Genomic DNA, 11,108 nt, shown 5'->3' on the forward strand with positions numbered 1-11,108 from the left:
ATACTGTCTTCTCCTCTCTGTGTTCTACAGACAAGAAACGCGAACTCCCAGCCACAAGGACGGAATTCGGATAACGTCTCTAAGTGAGTATGGACAGAGGAAGTGCTCTCAATCACTGAACCATGTGTACTCAACGACGACTCCTTAGCCGGAGGAGAAGTCCAGAATCGTATAAGTTCGCAACAGTACAGTGCCAAACCTTTCTAACCAAAAATCTCCTGAGAGCAAAGACAGAAAGTCCCTGTACCAACAAAAGCTGATACTGGGCGACCGTCAAACCCGGGCGCTCAAAACGGAAGACCTCGTCTCTCCACCGCTGGCTTCCCAGCAAAGCTCGGCTCCCCTCCCTCGCAACTCAGAAGGTGCATCATATTCCCGAAACCACGGAATATTCTCCCTCTCTACAGAGTCTTCCGAACGCCGACCAACCATATTTTAGTCTTTTGTCGTGCAGCGCGGAAAGTTTGCGAGGAAATACCTATACTCATACAATGGTACGCTTATCGGAGTAAAAATCCTCGGAAATAACCCAACCTGCGTTTTCCTCAGAACGCTTCCTCGTTCCTCTCTGCTGCGTCCAAGATTTTCAGAGTTTCCGAAGTATTATCCGGTTATCCTTCTGGCCTCCACTACAATACTGGCCGGCTGCCGCTGTATTGTGCTTTCGTTCTCAGATGCCCAGGTCGTCCGTCTTGGCACTTCCTCTCTGAAGCAGGACCAACACACCTGTGCGGACTTTTCCACCCTGGGCTTGAGTTACGCCTGTCGTTTCATTTCCACTGGCGTTCCAATCGCTACTAGTATAGGCACTCATTCATTACGCCGTTTTGATAATAAAGACAAGTGAAAATGTCAGTCTTCTTTAAATATTCATTTATGCGATATAAAACCTATCAAATGACACCTAATTCCGGTTGTAAATCATGGCAAAGTATGTAGATGAGTGTTTATAGTGTGTGAAATTGTAGCCTCCTTACAAGGTACTATCGCTTTTACTTCGGTGGTTTGGATATCAAGAATTGGTCGAACTCAGATGTCTGCTGATCGCTTACCTACCGACTGCCATCGTTGTTCCGTGTTCTTACTGCATTCCATGGTTTTCTAAATGATTTTCTGACTGCAGAAGGATACATTAATGTTGCCTGCCAGTCGCTTCGTTTCATACTGATGCTAAACAAAGGCATGAGCCACTGTGGAGGCTCCAGTGTAGTTGGGAATTGTTTCACGTCATGGTATATTGTATATTTTAAGAGGATACTCGGAAAGTAAACACTGCACAATCAAAGAAACTGTTCAACAGTAATTACAGGAGCGTGACGTGACTGGGACGAATGGTGTAATGTCCTCAAGGATTAGGAGCGTCTGGAGTAAAATAACAAAATAAAACGGTAAGGGAAAGTGAAAAGTTTGTTAAAATCGATCAGTCAACGGAAGTCTTGTCTAAAATTAAAATAATGAAAGATTGTTTTGGAAATCATTCTGACGTAAAGATATGGGAATGATTTACTTCCTTCTCCCATGTCAAATACACTGAAGGGCCAAAGAATCTGGTGTGGCATGCATATTCAAATAACGGAGAATATATAAACAGGAAGAATACGGCGCTGCGGTCCTCATACTCGTATATAACACAACATGTGCCTGGCGTAGTTGTTAGATCGGTTACTGCTGCTAAAAAGGCAGATTATCAAGTTAGTTCGGACGTGGTGTTATGGTCGACGTTCGAACTACGGGACTTTGCCGTGCGATCATTTCACGAGTGTACCGTGAATATCAGAAATCCGGTAAAACATAAAATCTCCTACAATGCTGCAGCCGGAAAAATACCTGCAGGAACGAGTCCAACGACGTCTGAAGAGAATCGTTCAACGAGACTAAAGTCCAATCCTTTCGCAAATTCTTGGAGATTTCGACTCTGGGCCATCAACAATGTCAGCGTGGGAATCATTCGACGAAACATCATCGATATGTGCTTTCTGAGCCGAAGGCCAACTCGTGTACCCTAGATGACTGCCCGACAAAAAGATTTACGCCACGCCTGGGCCATTGGTTATATTGTTGATGACTGGAAACATGTTGTCTGGTGGGAGGAGTATCGTTTCAAATTGTATCGGGCGGTTGGACGTGCACGGGTATGAAGACAACCTCCTGAATCCATTGACTCTGCCTATCAGCAGGGGACTGTTCAAGCTGGTGAAGGCTCTGTAATGGTTGGGGTGGGTGCATCTGGAGTGATGTGGGACCCCTGATAAGTCTAGATACGACTCCGACAGCTGCCACGTCAGTAAGCATCCTGTCTGTTCATCTGCATCCATTCATGTCCATTGTGCATTGCGGTGGACTTGGGCAGTTCCAGTAGGACAATGCGACACCCTACACGTCCAGAGTTGCTACAGAGTGGTTGCAGGAACGCTCTTCTGAGTTTAAACACTTCCGCAGGTCACGAAACTGGGAGACATGAATATTATTGAGCGTATCTGGGATACCTTGCAACGTGGTGTTCAGAACAGATCTCCACCTCCTCGTACTCTTACGGGTTTATGAGCAGCCATGCAGGATTCAAGATGTCACTTCCCCCTAGCACTACTTGAGACATTAGTCGAGTCCATGCCACGTCGTGTTGCGGCACTTCCGCGTGCTCGCGAGGCACTCACTCGATATTATGCTGGTGTGTCAGAGTCTTTGGCTCTTCAGTGTATAACTGAATGCATAGAATTGATTCGTCTCAGATTTCAGTGGAATATCTGCCACGACTAACGCATACAATGCGGTGCAAAAGGGAATCAAGTCAAGTCACAATATGGACTTACTCCTTGAAGGCATTGTGCAGGCTAAGACGTTAATCAAGAAAAAGGCCGGCGTTTCAAAATATTTGAGTACGTACAAAATTTCTGGCCACGGCATGATGTGACGGTAGAGCTTGAAAATTAGTTCAGTGACTGCTGTCAAGGCAACGCTAAAGACACCCGACTGAACGCTTTAACCTGACGAATAGGAAACCATGTCTACTCTTAGACATTTGTAAGGTCCTTATAAACACAATTTCTGGGGATAAGAAGTGTGGCGAATGAGGTGTTAAAAAGTAAAGCAGTTTTTCTAATGGTATTTGCCTTTTTGCATTTTTGTGGGAGTAAGAAGTATAGCTAACGAAGTGTTAAAAAGTAAAGCACTTCTTCTAATGACATTTGCTTTCTGTTTCCACAACAAGTAATGTTTATAATATCTTTATTAAAAGCGTCGTGATGTCTCTAACAAAATCCACGACAGTAGTAAAAGCTGAACATTCTCTATTCAAGCTAAAGTTTAAAAAAAAGTTTTCAAACATTCAAGAAAAATTATGCGGTTTAGAAACAGAAGTAAGATAGTGCCGATGGTCACAGGGTTATTTCATTAATGAGAGAATAACATAAATGCAGAAAAATCTGAAATGCAGATCACGAAGCAAGACTCCAGACATCTCTTAAGAACGTGCTTGTAACACTCCGAAACTCAGTTTCAGCCCTTTAGTTCCTGCAGTGGATTTTAAGCACTGTGCTATGAGTAATCCATACTGCAGCACACGTTGACACCATAAGACAAAAAAATGTGTATTTACGTGTGGTGCTTCTAAGGTGCTGTTTACGAGCGAGAAAACCTGACCCACTTCTCGTGGGCGGTAAACGGTGCTTAAACGGCGACCGACGTTGGCGTTACCCTCTCCACTCGTGTGGACTTCAGTTACGAGGGTAGTGAGTAGCGGTTGCATTTCTGTGGAAAAGTAGAGGGAAAGAGATGGGGAGAGGGTGCTCTTCTGCGAAGTAATTGCAGCGACCAGCGTAATCAGCCGCAGCAGCGCCAATATTTTTGCCACTTTTCCCGTAATGAAAACGCGCCGGCCGCGGCTGAACGCACGGTGCCTCGCCGGCGTAATTGTCGCTTTGCCGGCGGCTGCTGCGGCTGCGGCTGTCGGGGCGCAGGCCGCGGCCTTTACGCCCACGTGCCACGCAGCGCAGCCTCCACTGTGCTGACCCGCCACTCTGGCTACCCCAAGTAGCAGTGACGCCGCTGCCAACGGCCCTCGCCTGGTATTGCGCTCCATCCAGAATGTGGATCTACTACTCAACGGCTTTGTTTTTAATTGCTTCATAAAGAGTAAATCGGACAACCAGTTGACAAGAAGCTCCCATATAAATACCTCGCTCATTCTTCTCTTTAGGTCGACAGACATTTAGAGAAAACGACATCAGGCATGGACTGACGTGCAATACCCTTATTTTTATTTTACATTCAGTATTAAAACGTTTCAGGAGCCCGCCAGGGTAGCCGAGAGGGCTAATGCGCTGCTTTCAGGACCTGGGAAGGCGTGCCAGCCCCAGATCGAAGCCGCCCGGCTGATTAACGACGAGGGCCGGTAAGCCGGCTAGCCTCGATGTGGGTTTTAGGCGGTTTTCCACATCCCGCTAGGTCAACACCGGGCTGGTCCCCACCTTCCGTCTCAGTTCCACGACTCACACACATTTGAACACGTTCGCACTATCTCATGGTCTACGCTCGATGCAGGCAGCTGGGGGTACAATACTTACGTGGGGGGGGGGGGGGGGGGGGTGGGGGGGGGGGGTTGCAGGTAGGGCATCAGGCCACCCTCTGCAACTACCGTACTAACACAGTGGGTGGACCCCGCGTAGGCGCGTGACATAGCCCAAAGAAAGCAAGAAAATTAAAACGTTACAGGCCTCGACCACAAATAGAGCAAGTGAGGCACCACTTGGTTAGACTGCATCAAGGTTTTTGGTCTCTGATTGCGACAGAGCGGATCGCTATCACTTTATTATCCATATACCTCCTGTTATACGGAGGGTGTTTCAAAGAGGTTCGTTCCACTTCACAAGAACGTGTCTTCTAAATGAATGAAGACAGAAAACTACGAGGTGCGTCAAATGATAACGCAATACCGTTTTCTTCTGAAAGATTGGTTTTATTCAGGATTCCATTATTATTCCCTATTCTTTCGGTTACAAAACCCTCTTTTTCCAACGTAATCTCCGTTCAATACGACATCCTTACACCACCTTAAGCCATCGGCATACGGACCGTGCTGTAGAACGTCAACGTTGAGCGTGCAGAGTTCAACAAGCTGCTGAACGCTCAGGAACGACGCGACTTGTGCGTACGGAACGTGGTCACCAACGTGCTATGCACGATCACAGAGCACTCCGGCGGCAGTTGCGGGATGCTTCTAGCTCTTAAAAGACACTGTTTACTAAACGGGTGCGCGTAAAATTCCCACATTTCCTCCATTGCCTAGAGGCTACTCAAGTTGTTCTATATGTAATATAAACAATTAAAATCTTCAATATCCATATACATGTTTTAAGATGAAAAGGAAGTACCATGTCCAGTAAGTAAGGACACAGTCTTATAAAAGTTCTATTACAAACAGTGTGACACAAACTTGCAGTAGTTCTCCACATAAGATGAGCATTATTTCACCATTCCCAAAAATGGTTCAAATGGCTCTGAGCACTATGGGACGTAACTTTGGAGGTCGTCAGTCCCCCAGAACTTAGAACTACTTAAACCTAACTAACCTCAGGACATGTCACACAGCCTGCCGCGATGACCGAGCTGTTCTTGGCGCTTCAGTCTGGAACCGCGCGACCGCTACGGTCGCAGGTTCGAATCCTGCCTCAGGCGTGGATGTGTGTGATGTCCTTAGGTTAGTTAGGTTTAAGTAGTCCTACGTTTTAGGGGACTGATAACCTCATATGTTGAGTCGCATAGTGATCAGAGCCATTTGAACCATTTTTGAACATCACACACATCCATGCCCGAGGCAGGATACGAACTTGTGACCGTAGCGGTAGCGTGGTTACAGACTATAGCACCTAGAACCACTCGGCCACACCATTCCCACATTTTAGTAAAACCCTCTGGTCATTCTTACTTGATGACTGTTCCTATTCAGTAGCAGAATTTTTGCAACATGTGAATTACGAAACGTAAAAGAAAAAGGCGCAAAATATCGTTATACAGGTAGAGCAAGCTGTCCTGTAGATTAAGCCAATAGAACACACGCTCTCCTCAATAAAAGGTGAACTTATATTCACAGCCGGCCGGAGTGGCCTTGCGGTTCCAGCCGCTACAGTCTGGAACCGAGCGACCGCTACGGGCGCAGGCTCGAATCCTGCCTTGGGCATGGATGTGTGTGATGTCCTTAGGTAAGTTAGGTTTTTAAGTTCTAGGCGACTGATGACCTCAGAAGTTAAGTCGCATAGTGCTCAGAGCCATATGTATCATTTTTCTTATATTCACATAACATAATATAGTATTAAACCAATAATAATGCATCGAAACCTATTACGCGAATGTTAGGAAAAAAAATTAGACTTGTCGAGACGCGAACCATCGGTATTTCATACAGTTCGACAGAAGTCTGTATTGCTACTCACTACGCTAAACTGACAACAAACTGCGCCAGGCGAATCCTCATGAATTGCCACTAGCTAAAACCTTAAATCATAGCTATGTTACTAACTGAAATTAAACTATAACAAATTGTACCAAGAAAATGCGTTTTTGGTGGATCCTCAGTGTGTCGTTGCCTTCAAATGGCATACTCTCATAACACGCAAGTTACAATAACACTTTTGCCACGAATAAGATGTTTCTCATTATCTTTTGCAACGAATCACACAGTTAATAACAGGTTTTTGAGTGATTATCAATTTGCTGGTGCTCAGAAACGGCATATACGTATAGGCTTGATATGAGTACCAATATGGCGCATCACAATTCTTTACTGAAGGGCGACGGCGTGCGTGTGACGTAGGGGGCGTTGTGCCATCTCATTGGTCAACGCTCAGACGCACGCTCAGAATATCTGACCTGCTAGATATTACCAGGCACGTTCGGGAAGACTCCCGAACGTTCTATTCCACGTTCTTCCGTCAGAAACTCGGCACGCTGAACGCTCAACGCTCAACGCTCGGATGCATGATCCGTGTGCCGACGGCCTTAGTAGCAGCGCCTGTATGGCCGAATGGTACCACTCTGCTGGTCGGCGTCGGAACCAACGTCTTGCTGCATTAGTAACCTGTCCATCATCCACTCCTTACCGCGAAGTGCAACCTTCATTGGGCCAGACAGATGGAAGTCGGCAGGTGCGAGATCCGTACCGTATGGTGGACGAGGAAGAACAGTCCAATGAAGTTTGGTGAGCTCCTTTCGGGTGCGCAGTCTTGCGTGAGACCTTACGATGCCGTGGAGAAGGGGAAGTACGTTTGTACTTTTGTGGCGACGGACACCCTGAAATCTTTTCTTCAGTCCCCGAGGGTATCACAGCGCACTTAAGAGTAGATTGTTGTACCATGAAGCAGGACATCAAACAGAATATCTCCTTAAGAGCCCTATGGGTTTACCGGCTGAGGGAGTGCCTTTGAACCTTCTCTTCGCAGGAGAGGTGGTTTGGCGCCACTCCATGGATTGCCGTTTTATGAGGAACCCACGATTCATCGCATGTGACAATGCTCGACAAAAAATTGCCCCGTAACGCGCAAACAGTTCCGCACAGTTGATCCTTCGGAGCTCTTTATGGACTTGTGCCAGGCTGCGAGAAACCCAGCTGGCACACTCCTTTGAGTACGCCAACTGGTGGAAGTGTGTGTTAGCACTACCCACAGAGATGTCCAGTTGAGTAGCGAGGTGTTCGGTTGTGAGAGTGTCGCACGTTCCAGCACTGCAGCAGTTAAAGCTGTGCGCAGTCGGCCGGCACAGGGGGGATCGGACAGGTTTGCGCGAACTTCTGGCAATGGCGACAGGCGCCACGTCCAACGACTCACTGTGCTTTTGTTCACTGCCAGGCATCCGCAGAAATTCTGGAGACGCCTGTAAATATCTGAGACGCTCTGGTTTTCCGTCAAAGGAAACTAAATGACAGCTCTGTGCTTGGGACGCGCCATTTTGAAGACTACATAAAGCGCCGCCCCCAGTCGTGTCGGAACCTATAATGTGGTCACACTAGTCTCGTATTTTGCATGCATTTACTATTGTGGCATACAGTTCACCCAGGTTGCTGAAAAGAGAGGTACAAAGATGGATAATTCAGACACTCCCACAAAAAGTCACCATGCGATGTAGTGGACCCTCGTAGTGCGTACCCGGATCTTAGGTACCTGTCCAGAGTTCCATTACAGAATACTGGAGCAGTGGCTGGAAGGAGAAACACGTGCTTTATTTCAGAGCGCCAAGGTAAGTGCGAAACGCTGCAGTCGTATCGACTTGTTATGCTATTCCTGCCGGTGGGACTGAACTTTATAAGTTATGTGGATTAACATTCATCCCATGGTCACACAAAAAGCAGTGCTCATTTGCCGTTCGGCTTACACACACATCTGTTGCCTTTCTGAACAAGAAACTTTCTCCAATAGTGAGGTTAATTTGTTGCGTATGAATTGGTGATGAACAGCACCTGTTAATGTGTTTGGTAAAGTGGGCGGTCATCCGGACTCATCCCGTAATTCCCGTACACAACTGAAAAGCTGAACCTAAAGCGATAGTTACGCACTGCTTCTAGGACCACTCGATAAGGCGTGTTTATTATCTTAATTTATTATTACACTTAACTGTAAATAAAAAGTAATTTGTGAGCTCATAATCTTCAGCGTTTTACGTCAGTATCAACTGACAGAAGAGTAGTTTCGCACATTGCCCTACTGAGCTGTGAGCTTGCGGGTGGTATAAGTGATACGGTAAAGTAATTGCTCACGCAAAGACCGAGCAAACTGCAGCTGCCACTATTCACCCGTTTGTAACGCTATCGTCTTTTACACGCCACAACACTTGCACCTCCACTGTGTAAGAAATGCCAAGACCACCAGCATTTGTTGCGAATGATCCCGTATTTGTAAGTTGGTGGAATAATTTGAAATTTGTTTCAGGCAAAATGCAACCTTCCGACGTTTTTCGGCTTTAAGTAACACGAACCTGTTGACTCACACCATGAATGGATGAATGGTTTGTAGAAGAAAAAAAAGTCTGTCTTTTCCAGCATGGAATAATATGACTTATTTTCAATTCTTATATCGTTCAGATTGCATAGAGTCATAGTTCCTGTTCTGACGTAAAATCTCAGTTCGGTGCGAACAGCTGAATTGAGAGATCTAAGTGCTATGACTGACATTTACACCACAATTACTCTGATACACCGACACAAATCGGAAGTGTTACACAGTCAGAATCTGGGCCCGAACGTTACCATATTATAATTACTATACTTGTGGTCTAAATTAATTAAAATTTCATTCTTGTTCCCAATTATTTTCCGTGTATTTATTTTAGAAATCCATTCCTACAACCAAAGAATTGTGTGTGTATTATAATGTCTACGAATATGTCAAACGTTTCTCTACTTTTTCAAATGGAAATGAAAACACAGCATTCTTTTTGGATGTGAACGTGCAAATTACCGTCATCTTACAGATTTTGAAAAAGACCGAATCATTGGCTCGAGTGACATGGGAACGTAATAGTGACGGATGGCACAGACAGATGTAGTATAATGACAACAAAACGAGTGCATTGGAATACGAAGGGAGGGTACGAAACCCTCTAGAAGGCTACACCAATAGAAATCCGATGAATAATGCAAATTGATCCGACAAATACAAAGAAGGCAACAATAAAATCCGGGCGTGGTCCATAAATTAATAAAAAGATAGGAATTACTACAGTGCATTTTATAACACATTTCTTTGACAAAAGCTGCTTCTGTTCTGAAAAAGGTTAAGCTACATTTGTAACGATCAAGTCCTTTACATTCTTCCGAATTGATCCAAAATTGAAATAATACAAAATATCCTTTCTAACAATAGTATTTTAAATCTCACCATAATCACAGTTCACGTAAAACAGAAAAACTGTATAGTAAGTTGCTAACGGCAAAAGTCAATCCTTAACGTTGCGCACTATTAAATATACTCAGTTTGTAATATTAGTCTAAACCAATTCTGCACACGCGAAACACTCCGTTTGCCAAGCGATATTTAACGGCGATGTCATGAAAAAGAGTCAGTAGGAAATTGTAATTGCTGCATTGGACTGCTTCAACACCGTTCGAATAATCCATGTTCCGTACGGAAGACAAAGGGAATTTAACAATGTTCCACCACACCTGAGGCAGAGCGCGGAGAAATGTGGAGACCGGGCCGGCTGACGGACACGGGCCATTCACCTGCAGTTCACTGGGGAAAATTTAGTTCACAGGAGTGAACACCCACTTGACGAAAAAAAAAAACATAAAACAAAAAAGAAAAAAACTAGTGCCTTCACCTGCCTTTAATAATCATACCTTTTCTGAATAATAAAACTGATCATTGCCTTTCCTTTTGGGTCGTTCCATGAGCTAATAATTTTCTACCTAAGTCTAGTAAAGAATTTTCATCTCACCTTGCATGATATAAATAAAAGAAATTTTTTAAGAAGAAGCGCGAAAGCCTGCATTCTCTGTAAGAATCCTTCACATATCGATTGTGGCTAAGATTCCCGATACACATACAATTTGACCAAAAAAAAAAAAAAAATTAAACATAACAGATTATACACTGAAGAGCCAAAGAAAGTGGTACACTTGCCTAATATCGTGCAGGGCCCCCTTCAGCACGCAAAAGTGCCGCAACATGACGTGGCATACCTTCGACTAATGTCTGAAGTAGTGCGAGACGGAAATGACACCACGAATACTGCAGGGCTGTCCATCTATCTGTAAGGGTACGAAGGGGTGGAGATCTCTTCTGAACAGGACGTTGCAAAGCATCCCAGATATGTTTAATAATGTCCATGTCTGGGGAGTTTGGTGGTCAGTGGAAGTATATAAACCCTGTAGCAATTCTGGACATGTGCACTGTCGCATTGTCCTGCTGGAATTGCCCAAGTCCACCAGAATGCACAACGGACATGAATGGATGCAGGTGATCAGACAGGCTGCTTACGTACGTGTCACATGTCGGAGGCATGTCTAAACGTATGAGGGGTCCCATATCACTCCAGCTGTACACGCCCGACAGCATTACAGAGCCTCTACCAGCTTGAAAAGTCCCCCGCTGACATGCAGGGTCCATGGATTCATGAGGTTG

This window comes from Schistocerca gregaria, chromosome 1, assembly GCF_023897955.1.
Source record: "Schistocerca gregaria isolate iqSchGreg1 chromosome 1, iqSchGreg1.2, whole genome shotgun sequence".
NCBI classification, from domain to species: domain Eukaryota; kingdom Metazoa; phylum Arthropoda; class Insecta; order Orthoptera; family Acrididae; genus Schistocerca; species Schistocerca gregaria.